This window comes from Macaca mulatta, chromosome 10 (genome assembly GCF_049350105.2).
Source record: "Macaca mulatta isolate MMU2019108-1 chromosome 10, T2T-MMU8v2.0, whole genome shotgun sequence".
NCBI classification, from domain to species: domain Eukaryota; kingdom Metazoa; phylum Chordata; class Mammalia; order Primates; family Cercopithecidae; genus Macaca; species Macaca mulatta.
The window spans coordinates 24,905,873-24,919,876 of NC_133415.1; the positions used below are offsets into that span (position 1 = coordinate 24,905,873).

Below are 14,004 nucleotides of genomic sequence, written 5' to 3' on the forward strand. Positions count from 1 at the left end.
TGGGCAATAAAGTGAGACCTTATCGCCACAAAAAAAAAAAACAAAAACAGAAAGATTAGCCAGGCCTGGTGGTGTGTGCCTGTAGTCCCAGCTGCAGTGAGCCCTGGGGGAAGAAAGGAAGGCCCAGATATGTATGTTTCAGCAAGTGCACCAAGGAATTCTGATGCACACTCAAGCTGGCGAACCACTGTGCTAGAACATTCCAGTGACCTTCAGAACCAGACTGTTCTGGGTTTACATTTCAGTTCTGCCCATGCCCCTGACAACATGTGACCTTAGGCAAGCTCCATACCCTTCCTCAGTTACTTGTCCATAAACTAGAGATAATAATGGAATCCACATCATCAGGCTAAATGAAGGAAGTGTGCTTAGCACAGTTCCTGGCACCTAGTAACAGCTCAAGACATAGTTATATCATTAAACTACAACATCTCTTTTGTCACATTTCTGTGAATATTGTTTATCATCTTCATTGCTCACATAAAGAGGCTTAGAGAGGCAGTGAGAGCTGCCTACAGACACTGTAAGGAACCTGGGTAGATTTAAGCCTGTCCTTTTAGACTCCAACTTCCCCAGCTTTCTCTAGACTACACATCTGTTACTGGGGCCAGCCCTGGTCTTCAGAAAATACAAACCCCATTCAACAAACTTATAAAACAGGCCCAGCCCAGGACCACTGCAGGAAGCTCAAGAGTCCCAAGGAGGCTTTAGACACAGCCTCCTACCCTGGCAGAGTTAGCAGTCCTGCCAGGATGGTAAGACCCATGTGAAAGAGTTAGAGAAAAGGCAAGGCAGTGTGTGGTCACAGCATTGCCCAGAGTACGCAGCCCACTATCAGGGTGGGACCAATGTAATCACAAAAGTCCTTTTTTAAAAATGTTTTGGCCGGGCGCAGTGCCTCACGCCTGTAATCCCAGCACTTTGGGAAGCCAAGGCAGGCGGATCACGAGGTCAGGAGATTGAGACCATTCTGGCTAACACGGTGAAACCCCGTCTCTACTAAAAAATACAAAAAAATTAGCCGGGCGTGGTGTCGGGTGCCTGTAGTCCCAGCTACTTGGGAGGCTGAGGCAGGAGAATGGTGTGAACCCGGGAGACGGAGCTTGCAGTGAGCCAAGATTGCGCCACTGCCCTCCAGCCTGGGCAGCAGAGTGAGACTCTGTCTCAAAAAAATAAAATAAAAAATATAAAAAATAAATTAAAATAATAAATAAATAAATAAATAAATATTTTAAAAAGTGTTTTGAGACAAGGTCTTGCTCTGTTGCCCAGGCTGGAGTGCAGTGACAAGGATCATAGCTCACTGCAGCCTTGAACTCTTGGGCTCAAGAGATCCTCCTGCCTGAGTTGCCATCGCCCAGGTCTACGACTTCCCCCTAATTCAATAGTCTAGTCTAGTCTCCCTAGACACAAACAAAAAGGGAAATACAATTTGGCATGACACATTCTAACTGAGTACAGGGGATACGTAGAGGTCACCACTTCCTTTCTTAAGCATTCCCAAGCCACCTGTTTTATAATCCATTCCCGAATTCTCCTGAGTGTCAGTCTATCATTTCCAATATCTACTTGGAAAAAAATCAAACCACCTGTTCATCCCAAACTTTCACACTTCATCCTATTCCCTGGGGCTTCTGAAGGATGAGCAATAGTGAATTTATGATTCTCTTTCCAAGCATCTTTGGTTCTAGAGATATTGTAATCAAACCTAGGTTTGGCTGCTCGCTGCTTGAAAGCCAGACGCCAGAGATAAGGGTTGATGGGAAGAAAATTAGGTTTACTTAAAGAGCTAGCAAAACCAAGAAGATAATGGACTATTTATTGTTCTAAAGTACCATACTATCATATTAAGTCAGTACAGATTTTATGCTGTTTTTATGTTAAAGTCAAGTAGAAGAGGTTGAGCGTGGTGGCTTACGCCTGTAATCCCAGCACTTTGGGAGGCCGAGGTGGGCGGATCACCTGAGGTCAAGAGTTTGAGACCAGCCTGGCCAACATGGTGAAACCCTGTCTCCACTAAAAATATAACAATTAGCTGGGCATGGTGGTGTGTGCCTGTAATCTCAGCTACTCAGGAGGCTGAGGCAGGAGGATCACTTGAACCTGGGAGGCAGAGGTTGCAGTGACCTGAGATCACACCACTACACTCCAGCCTGGGCAACAGAGCAAAGGGGAAGAGAAGGGGGGTTGAATTGGGATCAACAGATGACCAATTACCACTGGCATCTGGGCACCAGCGAGGGTCTTCTTTGTCCTTGGTCAGGTCACAATGCTTTTATAAATCTTTAACAAAACATTGATTATTTACATACTTCTCCTTTAATCCCAGAGTTAGTTTTTAAAAACTACATGATTGCTTTTTTCTGCATATTATCTCAGTGCTCTAAAATTATCTTAGCCTACGTGCAGGAATGGGAAAAGGCCTCTTAAACAAAAATTGAGTTAGTTATGTTAGTACTTTTTCTGTTTCGCTGTTGCAAAGTCTTTTCAAGGCAAGCAGTGGGGAGGTGACGGAGGGGAGCAAAAGGGGTGACAGTTAGAGGATACTGTGGCTCACTGCAAATAGACTGTCTAACTCAGGCGGACTCAGGACAAGCCATGAACTGAGTACTGCAAGGAGGGAGTGGACCCTCATGTTCAGCAGATGCCATTACCAGTGTGGGCCTCCTCTGCTCCCAGTTCTCTAACATGGTACATCTCTGTATCGGGGCAGACCAGACTAGCTCTCCTGGGGGATTCAGCTGGTCCTTTGCCCTCCTTTTGCCCATATGTTGAGTGCCTTTGTGGTGAGCAAAGTCTTCTCTTGCATCCTCCATTTCCCTAGGGAGGGTTGGACATCCTTTGGGGTTCATGCCTGGTTTGAGAAGTAGAGCTGGCATCCTTCTCTCCTCCCCATCAATGTAACTGTGACCCTCACCTCATCCTACGGGTAGACTTAGGACATACCCTGGGAAGAGCATGCCTCGAGATGGTAAACATCATCCTCACCACAACTGGCCAAGAGTTCTCACCTTCCAGGAAACATGTATAGGGCCAATTTGGACCCTAGGAGCCCATGAGCAGATAAGAGTACCCCAAAGAGACACGTCAGTATTCCTGCTCTGCATGATACTGCTCTGAAACCCCAGATTTCCAGGAGAATTCTGACACTGGCAACATATAAAGGAGAGGGGAGCCTGAGCCTCTCTTCTCTTTAGTCCTAGAACAGCCCTTGGAGAAACAAGAGTGGCTCCAGAGGCCAGGGTTCCCGTTGCAATTCTGTTATCAGCCCACTGGGTTCCTCTTTAAAAAGAGAGAGAGCGGGCCAGGCGCAGTGAGTGGTTCATGCTTGTAATCCCAGCACTTTGAAAGGCAGATCACGAGGTCAGGAGTTTGAGATCAGCCTGACCAACATGGTGAAACCCCTGTCTCTACTAAAAATACAAAAATTAGCCAGGCGCGGTGGTGGGCGCCTGTAATCCCAGCTACTCAGGAGGCTGAGGCAGGAGAATTGCTTGAACCCGGGAGTTGGAGGTTGCAGTGAGCCAAGATCATGCCACCGTACTCCAGCCTGGGCGATGGAGCGAGACTCCGTCTCAAAAAAAATAAAAATAATAAATAAATAAATAAATAAATAAATAGAGAGAGAGATAAGAAATTCACATACTCTAAGGTCGGACACAGTGCCTCACGCCTGTAATTCCAGCGCTTTGGCAGGTTGAAGTGGGAAGATCACTTGAGTCCAGGAACTCAAGACCAGCCTGGGCAGCATAATGAGACCGACCCCCCGCTCCACCACATCTCTACAGAAACCTTTTAAATATTAGCCGGACATGGTAGTGTGCGCCTGTGGTCCCAGCTACATGGAAGGCTGAGCAGAGAGGATCACTTGAGCCTAGGCGTCAGAGGCTGCAGTGAGCTCTGATTGCACCAAGGCACTCCAGCGTGGGCAACAGAGCAAAACTGCGTCTCAAAAAGAGAAAGAAATAAACAGAAAAGAAAGGGAAGTCGCATCCTCTAAAACTAACCATTTAAAGTGTATGATTCAGTGGCAATGAGTACATTCACAATGTTATGCTGCCACCAGGTCTAGTTAGTTCCAAGATGTTGTCGTCACCCCCAAAATAATACTCCACACCCTTAAGCGGTTACTTCCCAGTTTCCCCTCCAGCCCATTGTCATAGGTGACCTTTTGTGCTGGCTTCTTTCACTCGGCATAATGTTTCTGAGATTCATCCACAATTGTAGCATGGCTCAGCACTTTATTCCTTTTATGACTGAATAATATTCCATTGTATGAACAGAACACAATTTATTCATCCATTCTTTCGTTGATGGACACATGGGTTGTGTCCACCCTTTGGCTAACGTGAATAGTGCTGCTATGAACATGCATATGCAAGTATCCGTTTGAATCCTTCTTTTCAGTTCTTTTGGGTACATACCTCTCTATTCCACGTTTCCTTTTCTATTCCCCCACCTTGCCTTAGTGAGAGGGATTATGGAGTCAGTAGCTAGGGGGGGCTTCCTTATATACACCCTACCATGTTCCCAGCTCCACTTCTCTGCCGGGCCACACTTGTAGCCCTTGGAGGAAGGATTCTGGGAAAAGCCAAATTTTGTCTTCCCTCCAGCCATGTTACGGATGGAGACTGGTCTATCAGGGGATCAGGGGATCTCTTTTCTGACAGCTGTCCCCTGAGCAAACAGCTCCTGGTTTTACCCAGATAGAACATCTCATTTGACTCATCAAAGCGGCCATCTTTACCTGGGGTGAGCATGGGGCTCCCTGAGTTCAGCAGTGAGTGTTTGTAGAGCAGAGGAGAGGAGAGCTGCATTTGGTATGGCCCAGAAAGAATGTGCCTTTCAACAATTCCCTGAAACTACAAAATTATTTCCCTGCCACTCCCCGGCCCCATAATCATCGTCAGATGCAATGAACTTGACCCCTTGCCAGCTTACTTACCAGAGGCCTTTCCAAGTGCTTTATCCACACTCTCTCTTAGCACCCTCTAAGAAAGTATCGGTGTCATCTCCATCTGGTAAGGAAAGTGAGGCTTAGACAGGGAAAGTGACTTATCCAAGGTCACCCAGCTAGAATGTAGTAAACCTGAGATTGAAACCCAGTGCTGTCTGATTCCAGAAGCTGCCCTCAGCCTCTCTGAAAACTCGTCTGCATCATCCTGAATCCTTTATTACCCTAAGAAGGGATGCGCCACCCCTCAGCCAGCTGAAAAATGACCCCACTGCCATGCTCGGGTCACTCCAGGGTCTGTCCATCCGGGCATGGGCTCAGGATCAATGCCATGGTCAACTAGAGCTCAGTGGTCTCCAAAATCTTCTCTCTGTCCTGCCCCCAGTGGCATCTAAATGTGTGAAGGCCAGCAGTCTCTCTAGATAAAGGATAAATGGTGAATATAAGCCTGGATCACCCCAGATACAGATCCTGAGACATGGATTCAAATGCAAGTTGTTTATTTAGGACATATTGGTACCAGGAAGCCTTGGTAAGGGAGCAGGTTAGGGAGACAGGGAAGAGGAGAAAGCTGGAATAGGTACACTAAAGAGTATACTTGTCATCAAGGACAGTCATAACAAAGTACCAAGACTGGGAGGTCTTAACAAACACCTTAAGGAGGCTGGAAGTCCAAGACCAAAGTAGCAGTAGGGTCAACTTCTCCTGCAGCCTCTCTCCTCAGTTCACAGATGGCAGCTTCTCAGTGTGTCATCATGTGGCCTTTTCTCTGTGCACACACAACCCTGGTGTCTCTCCCTCTTCTCACAAGGACATCGGTCCTGTCAGATTAGGGTCTCACCCTTTCTACCTCATTCTACCTTAATTACCTCTTTAGAGGCCCTATCTTCCAGTGTAGTCACATTGGGGGTTAAGGCTTCAACATAAGAATTTGAGTGGGGAGAGCACAGCTTACTCTATAACTATGAGCAAGTTGTCAGCGACTAGAACTCGGTCCTGCTGAGGTCTTCTGGGAGACTGCTGGACACACCTGACATGTCCTACCCCAGGTCGAGGAAGTCGTGGAACTCTGCATTCACTTTTTTTTTTCTTTTTTTTTTTTTTTTTTTGAGATGGAATCTCCCTCCGCCGCAAGGCTGGAGTGCAGTGGCATGATCTCGGCTCACCGCAACCTCCGCCTCCCAGGTTCGAACGACTCTGCTGCCTCAGCCTCCCAAGTAGCTGGGACTACAGGCACATGCCACCATGCCCAGCTAATTTTTGTATTTTCAGTAGAGACGGGGTTTCACCATGTTGGCCAGATGGTCTCAATCTCTTGACCTCGTGATCCACCCGCCTCGGCCTCTCAAAGTGCTGGGATTACAGGCGTGAGCCACCGTGCCCCGCCCTCCACCCGCTTTTATCTCTTATGGTTGAAGGGTGATCCCTGGACATCAACTTCTTGCCACCTCCAGGCTGCCCCTTGAACAGACCAAGCATGTGTCCTCATCCAATTGACACCACAGCACCCACGAGTTGGGCACTGTTGTCTGTGTTGGGCACACAAGGAAACAGGCTTTGAGGGGTGATGGGCAGCACCCGGGGCCTGGTCTCCTTCTGTCAGCTGGAATAGTGGGGAGCAGCCCACCAGGGACTGCCAGGCTCTCTGCCACCCGACTCTCTGTCTTATTTCCTTTCTCTGCCTTCCTCCCAGCCATAGCGGTCAGCCAAGACATGGACTCAGGAGTCAGACAGAACTAAGTTTGAATTCCACCATTGCCCCTTACCCACCACGTGACTTTGGGCAGGGAACTTCAACCCTCTGGGCTTCAGTTTCCTCTTCTGTAAAATGGAGATTACATAACCTCACTTGCAGGGCTTTTGAAAGAATTAAGTGGTCTGAGTGCAGAAAACACATGGCCCATCACAGGGCCCAGTAAATGCTCTCTCTCGCGCGCGCGCACGCACGCGCTCACTCGCTCTCATATTATTGGGAAATATGATGTTGATCTATTATTTTTCTGAATTTTTTCCTCCTTCCTGTGAATATTCTGTGGTTCCTGCTCTCAGTTTTTGGGCCTTATGCAAGTGATTTGACTTCAGCCTGGTAGTTTCTCTCTCTCTCTCTCTCTCTCTCTCTCTCTCTCTCTCTCTCGCTCTCGCTCTCTCGCTCTCTCCCTCTTCCCCCCACTCTCTCTTTCTCTCTCAAGGCCATTAGAGACCCCTCACGAGACCTAGAGTTCTTATACCTGGGTAGTTATTATAAAGGATCTTAGAAGCTAAGCAGACACCAGCACTATCTGCAGTGCACACACATATCAAGTCCAGTCCATAGACACAGTTGCTGTTCTTTCTGTGTGAGCAGGTGCTGTTGCTTTAACTATAATACAGGGTTGTGGAGACACTATACTACATTAGTGGCACTTAAAAAAAAAATCATCTGGTCTTTTCTCCATTGGCAGGACCTGAAAATGTATCCTCTACTTTATGGAGTCTATGATCCATTTTCCATTAAGACAAAAAGAAAAAAAAAGTCAAACTATCAAAGTCCAGGGACCACCGGTTTCCCCCAGCACATTTATTTTATGGTGCACACAGCAAGGCTCAGGAGGCCAAGAGACCTTGCCTGAGGTCGCAGGGAACCTCCCCCTGCCCCCAGGCTCCCTGCTCCATGCACCTCGCCCCTGCCTCTCTTTTGTCTCCAGCGAGTGTGCTTGCCTACGTGCGTGCGTGCAGGGCCGTGTCCCCAGCCCTGCTGCTTCTTTGTCTGGGCTTTTGTGTCCAGACAACAGAGAAGCGGGGCAGAGTGTGTTGCTCTCATCCATCTGCAAACAGACCCCCTCCAGACGCCCTGCACCTGCTCCCCGGCCCTCCCAGTCGCCCCAGCAGGTGCTGCAGCATGGCCATCCTCTCCCTGCTGCAGCGGCTTCTGCTGCTGCTTCTGCGGAGGCTGAAAGGTGCAGACCGCAGCCGCCAGCACAGCGGCTGCCTTCCCTCCTCCCCACCCCCCTGCCGCCACCTCTCAGTCACAGGAGATGAGTCTCATCTTTTTTCCTGTATGGGCAGATGCTGACAGAGCCAGAGATGGGGCTAGAAGGAATTGGGATGGGGAAGACAAGCTCTGCAAGAGACTTTACAAAGGCACCCTTCCTCCAGTTTTGTTGTCACCCTTCCTTCTCCCACACCCCCGCACCCAATGCACTCCCAGCCCCATCGATGCTCTGGAACGTTTCGCCAAGTCATTCCCCCTCCCACCAAGTTGCCACTGTTGTCCTGGCCTCCAGCATCCCCTACTGGGCTTCCTTCCAATCTGTTCTCCTTGCTGCAGCAGCCTGAAGATTCTGGAAATGCAAAGCTGACCTCATCACTCCCCTACTGGTAGCCCCTCTGGTCTCAGGATGGACAGCAGACTTTACCTTCCCTGGCAACCTTACCCTGCCCTGGCTGGCCCCCAGCCCATGGCTCCACCCTCATCCTTCAGCACGCTCCCACCCCAGGCACACACCTCCAGGAGCAGCCCAGCCTCATGGTCTCCAGGGAACCTTCCCTGACTTTTAGGTCTCTGGATTGACTGGGGCCCCTCTCCTTCTGGGCTGATTTCAGTTTAGAATTACATATCCATTTGCTTTTCTGTTGTACACAATCTCTCTCTCTCTCTCTCTCTCTCTCTCTCTCTCTCTCTCTCTCTCTCCTCTGTCTCTCTCTCTCCACCCACCCCCCGCCCCCGCCATCCCCACAACTAACCCATGAGGTTCGTCATGGGAGAAGCCCACTCTATTGTCGCACCCTGGCGTCTCCAAGGCACGGTGAAGGGTCTGACACACAGGAGGCCCTCCACGTATGTTTGCCAGAATGACTAAATCTTGAAGCTTCAAATGCTGTGGTTCTGCAGGGCTTCTCAGAAACCATTTTATAGACGGAACAGAGACCCAGAGAAGAAAAGTGGCTTGCCCGAGGTCTGTGTTCCAATACAACCATGCTGACGCTATTATCCCAGGGTCTCCAGGGACCCCAGTGTCTTATGCCTTCCAAAGGTCAGTCTCTCCTTGAAAAGCCAATCAAACACCTCAAGTGCCCACCCTGAAGTGGCTGCAGAAATGCAATCCCCTTTCAGGGACTTGCCTGGGTTGATGATGGTGTATTCATCTCTTGCTCCAAACATCTGTTCCTGTCACCTTGATCCCATCTACCTATCTCCATTCCTGTGGCCTGTGGTCCTCTCTGCAGACACAGAGGCCGGCTCCCACACCACCCTCATTATTCCTCATAGTACTAACAACACAAAGCTCTTAGGGAAAGCACTAAGACAGTTTGGGGTAAATCATAACACTTATTGAGCATTTACTGTGTTTCAGGTTCTGGGATAAATGCTATAAATGCAGTAGCTACTAACAGTCCAGTGGTGCCGGGGATACACAATTTCTCCCCATTTTATAGACAAGGAAACTGAAGATAAACAGACACAACTAGAAGGTATCTGAGCCAAAATTCGGTCCCAACGATCTGCATCCAGATCCTGGCCGCATGGAGCCCTCTCCCCAACCCTGTCCCATGACACCTTCCAAGGCTCCCATCATCTTCCATCTGGTCAGCAGACCCTGTACAGTCCTCCCTGCCTCTCATGGTTCCTGTCTACTCCAGCCTGCCCACCCCCACACAGCCACGCCACAGCCGTCCTGCAGAACAGTACATTCCTTATTTATGAGATGCATCTGGGCTCTCTGCAAATCAGCTGTGAATGCCACAATGCCTGCCGGAGGGAGGCAGAGAATTCTGGAGCCAACATCTTCCAGGAGGCAGGTGGGGACTGGGTTCAGGGTACCAGGCTCTAGTAGGGACACCCACTGGGCCTGAAGAGCACAGATGGGGCTGGGGAAAAAGTGATCTGTGCTTTTGATCTCTTTTGCATCTGAGTCTGCATCACATAAGTGGCAGGGAGCCTGGAGGATGGGGAGGTGGGAAATAGGGTGGACACTAATATTAATCAAGTATCTCCTGAAACACACACAAAACCCTCCAAGGCGGGGATTCTTGTGCCCGCTTTACAGAGGAGAAAACGGAGACTTGCAGAAGGTAGGCAAGCTCTTTCTGAATGGATAACCTTGCTTCGTCCTTTCTGTCCCTTAAAAAGAGGAGAGTTAAGGTGGCTGGAAAGATGTCCTGAACATCATCAGAAAACTAAACATAAAATAAGGTAGGAAAATGAGGCCCAGGGGAAGAAATGTGGACTCAGAGATTAAACTCCTCTTTTAAATTCCTGCCATACGATTCTATCCAGTTGCTAATAGTGAACCGTAGGTTGGTTCCAGGCATCCTGGAAGACAATACAAAGAGGGAATACAATGAGTTTCACAAGTGGACAGTGTCTACAGAGAAGAAACAAACCAGATGCACAGTGACAGAGCTATGGCTGGTACTGAAAACAGAGAAGGACGTGTAGCCCCACCCCAATCTCAGTCCCAGATACCTAAACTTCTAGGAACTAGCTTTTGGTTCCCTTTCCACCATCCCTCTACCCCACCACCGGGGAGAGGGCCGGGGGCGGGGCAGGCGCACAATCTGACCCCACCATGGAGGGTGTGTTTTTATATCTTACCACCAGGTGTCAGTGCGGGGCAGGTCTCAGCAGGCGGTTTCTAGGATGGACTGAGGTTTCTTAGGAACCTCAGTGAGTGAGGGCTAGAGCCTCAGGTTGAACCTCAACAAAGAAATTGATCTCCCGGTTGGAGGAAGATGGCTGCCGCCCGGATATTCTCCCTAACAGCCGCGACACAAAGAGCGCTCACTCCCTGGCCGAGGGGCAGGCTCCTCGCGCCCTCCCCGGGACTCCGGGAGGGCGCGTCCTCCAGCCCCGAGGCTGGGGAAGGGCAGATCAGCCTCAGGACAGCTGCGTCCAGAGGCTTCTGGAAATCACCAAAGGGTCAGAATTCCTCAGGATGCAGGTGGAGGGAGGTGGATGCGCCAGATTCCAATGCAGATGTTCACTGGATACAGTTATCAACCCCGATGACAGGGTATTTGAACAGGGTGGGGCAAGAGTGGTGGTTGACTCTGATAGCTTAGCCTTCGTGAAAGGGGCCCAGGTGGACTTCAGTCAAGAACTGATCCGAAGCTCATTTCAAGTGTTGAACAATTCTCAAGCACAGCAAGGCTGCTCCTGTGGGTCATCCTTCTCTGTCTAACTTTGATGCGATGACAGGTGACTCTGACTCTGAGATTGTCACCAGTTGTACCAATTTGAGGAACCTGGAGTTAGTAGAATTCTAGAAGTTTCCTTCTAATCATGTCCCTCTCAATTTTATTTCCCACCATCCAAGAGTATTGTGTTATGCCACTATTATTTTCAGAACGTGAAGATTTTACTCTTGGCTTAATTTTTCCCTCCAACTCCCCTCAGTGCTAAGGCTGAGCCTCCAGATGCTCTTACCTCAGATTTAATCACTGGTTGAAACTCCATATACTTTGTAGAGCCTCCGTGGCTCTAAAATTTGGAATTAACTTCTCTGGCCTTAAGAGCTGCTTGTACATATGTGGATAGCTATGTATAAAAGCTTCATTTAAAAAAAGAGAGAAAAGAAATTTATCTCCTGCTCTGCCAGAACGAAGAGCCCTGGACAGAGAATCAGGAGCCCAGAATTCAAATCCCAGCTCCGCTTCCAGGGCTCTGTGCAAACCAGAGCACATCAACTTGCCTTTTTCAGTGTTGGTCTTTTCATCTGAGGAAGGGGGAAATTTATGGAGGGAGTGGGACACTGAGACACAGTGATGGAGGACGATCATGGCCAATGAAGCTGGGACAGGTAGAAGTGGAGACAGAAAGAATTTCCAAGCTAGAGGGGAGAAAAAAAAAAGTGGGGGTAAAGGGCCCACTTCCAAGAAATAAAATCCCACCAAGGTCCCTGTTTAGGGACGGGGAGAGAAAGTGGTAAGTTCTGTTTTGTGTCTTCTGGTTGGTTTGAGGGAGTAAAGTAGTCAGGACTTTTTCAAGTGGAAATGACGGAAACTTATCTTAAAGTGTCTTAGTAGGGGCCGGGCGCGGTGGCTCACACCTGTAATCCCAGCACTTTGGGAGGCCAAGGCAGGCAGATCACGAGGTCAGGAGATCGAGACCAGCCTGGCTAACACAGTGAAACTCCATCTCTACTAAAAAATACAAAAAAATTAGCTGGGCGCCGTGGTGGGCGCCTGTAGTCCCAGCTACTCAGGGGGCTGAGGCAGGAGCATGGCGTGAACCCAGGAGGCAGAGTTTACAGTGAGTCGAGATCACACCACCGCACTCCAGCCTCCAGGCGACAGAGCGAGACTCAATCTCAAAAAAAAAAAAAAGTCTTAGTAGGACCAGGAAAAAAAAAAAAACAGGAGAGGGTGTTCTTTGTCTCCTGTGATAAAAAGCAAATGGGAGCAGGGTATGGTGGCTCACGCCTATAATCCCAACACTTTGGGAGGGTGAGGCGGGCAGATCACCTGAGGTCACGAGTTCGAGACCAGCCTGGGCAACATGGTGAAACCCTATCTCTACTAAAAGTACAAAAATTAGCCAGACGTGATGGTGCACGCTTGTAATCCCGGCTACTTGGGAGACTGAAGCAGGAGAATCTCTTGAACCCAGCAGGCAGACATTGCAGTGAGCCGAGATGACACCATTGCACTCCAGCGTGGGTGATAGGGTGAGACTCTGTCAAAAAAATAAATAAATAAATGGCAAATAGGGTGTCTGCATAACAGGATGCTTGAGCTCATTCTCACCATCTCCAGCCTCAGCTTTCTTCTGCACCAGTTTTGTTTCCAGGGTGGCTTTGATGGCAAGGTCCAAGATTACATACATCCTATGAGCTTCTTAAACTCTGCTCAAAGACAGCTGTTCTTTCTGAATTGATCCAACCAGAGTTTTAGAGTTGATTCTCACTGGCTCAAATTGGATCATGTGCTCGTCCATCCCGAACCCAATCACAATGACTATTATTGGTCAAACCTGGGTTATGTCTTCCCTTTTGGAATCAAGATGGGTCAACTCCATTCAGTGCCTTGAGTCAGAGAAGAGGAAGGGTGATTGTTTAATCTAAAACTGAGGGTCCCCCCAGAAGCTGCTAAAGGTCCAGGAAGGATAAAATAGCAGAAAGCCACCTCCCTGCAGTGGGCAGGAACCTGTCATGACCCACAGGCCTGCCTCCCTGATGTTTTGTGTCAAGAGATGATTCCAGGAACTCACAGCAGAAAAAGGAAGGGCCTCCCCACCCCTCCCCTATTTCCCCTCTATTAATCTTCTAATTACAGCAACCGGTAAACAGAGGCCCCAGGAAGTAGGAGCGGTGGGTGGGGATTCACTACCCGCAGGCCAGGTGGGGGCCTCACTTGCTCAGTTTCCTCCCGGGTGAGGTGAGAGGCCAGCCCCCTGGTGGCTGCTGACTCAGAGATTATGGATATGTGAGGGCCTGGCCAGGTGCCCAGCACAGAGTGGGGCACTCAGTCGATGCTGTCTCTCCTTTCCGCAAATGGCTGTGGTGAGGGTGGTTGTTACTGGAATCATCACTGCTTTTGTCCTTGTTAATAATGAATAGGCGTTCCATACAGCCCTCTCTCAGGGGAGCATAAACAAAAGCTTGCCGGCGTTCCTTTTCTCTCTCCCTCTCTCTTTCCCCTTGGTCTCTCCACTCTCCTCTCTCTCTTTCTCCTCTCTCTTTCTCTTCCCTCTCCCATCACCTCCTCTCTTTTTTCTCTGTCCCTCTGTCTCTCCCCTCTGTCTCCCTCTCTCTCTTTCTCTGTGTGTCTCCCCATCTTTCTCTCCCCTCTCTCCCCTGACTCCCTCTCTCTCTCCCCTCTCTCCTCTGTCTCCCTCTCTCTCTCTTTCTTCCCTCTCTCCTCGGTCTCTCCCCTCTCTCTCCCTCCCTTTTTCTCCTCTCTCTTTTCTCAGTCTCTCCCCCGACCTCCTCTCTCTCCCTCTTTCTCTTTTTCTCTGGCCTCTGTCTCTCTCTCCCCTGACTCCGTTTCTCTTGTTCTCTCCCCTCTCTCCCTCTCTCTCTCCCTACCTTCATCTCATAAACACACCCTAGATGTGTAGGAGCTTCAGCTTC

General features: G+C 49.3%; 1 pseudogene; it reads left to right on the forward strand.

Annotated features, from left to right (window-relative positions):
• The first annotated feature begins 10,657 nt into the window (after window positions 1-10,657).
• On the forward strand, window positions 10,658-11,115 carry LOC713096 (iron-sulfur cluster assembly 2 homolog, mitochondrial pseudogene; annotated as a pseudogene).
• Window positions 11,116-14,004: the final 2,889 nt, after the last annotated feature.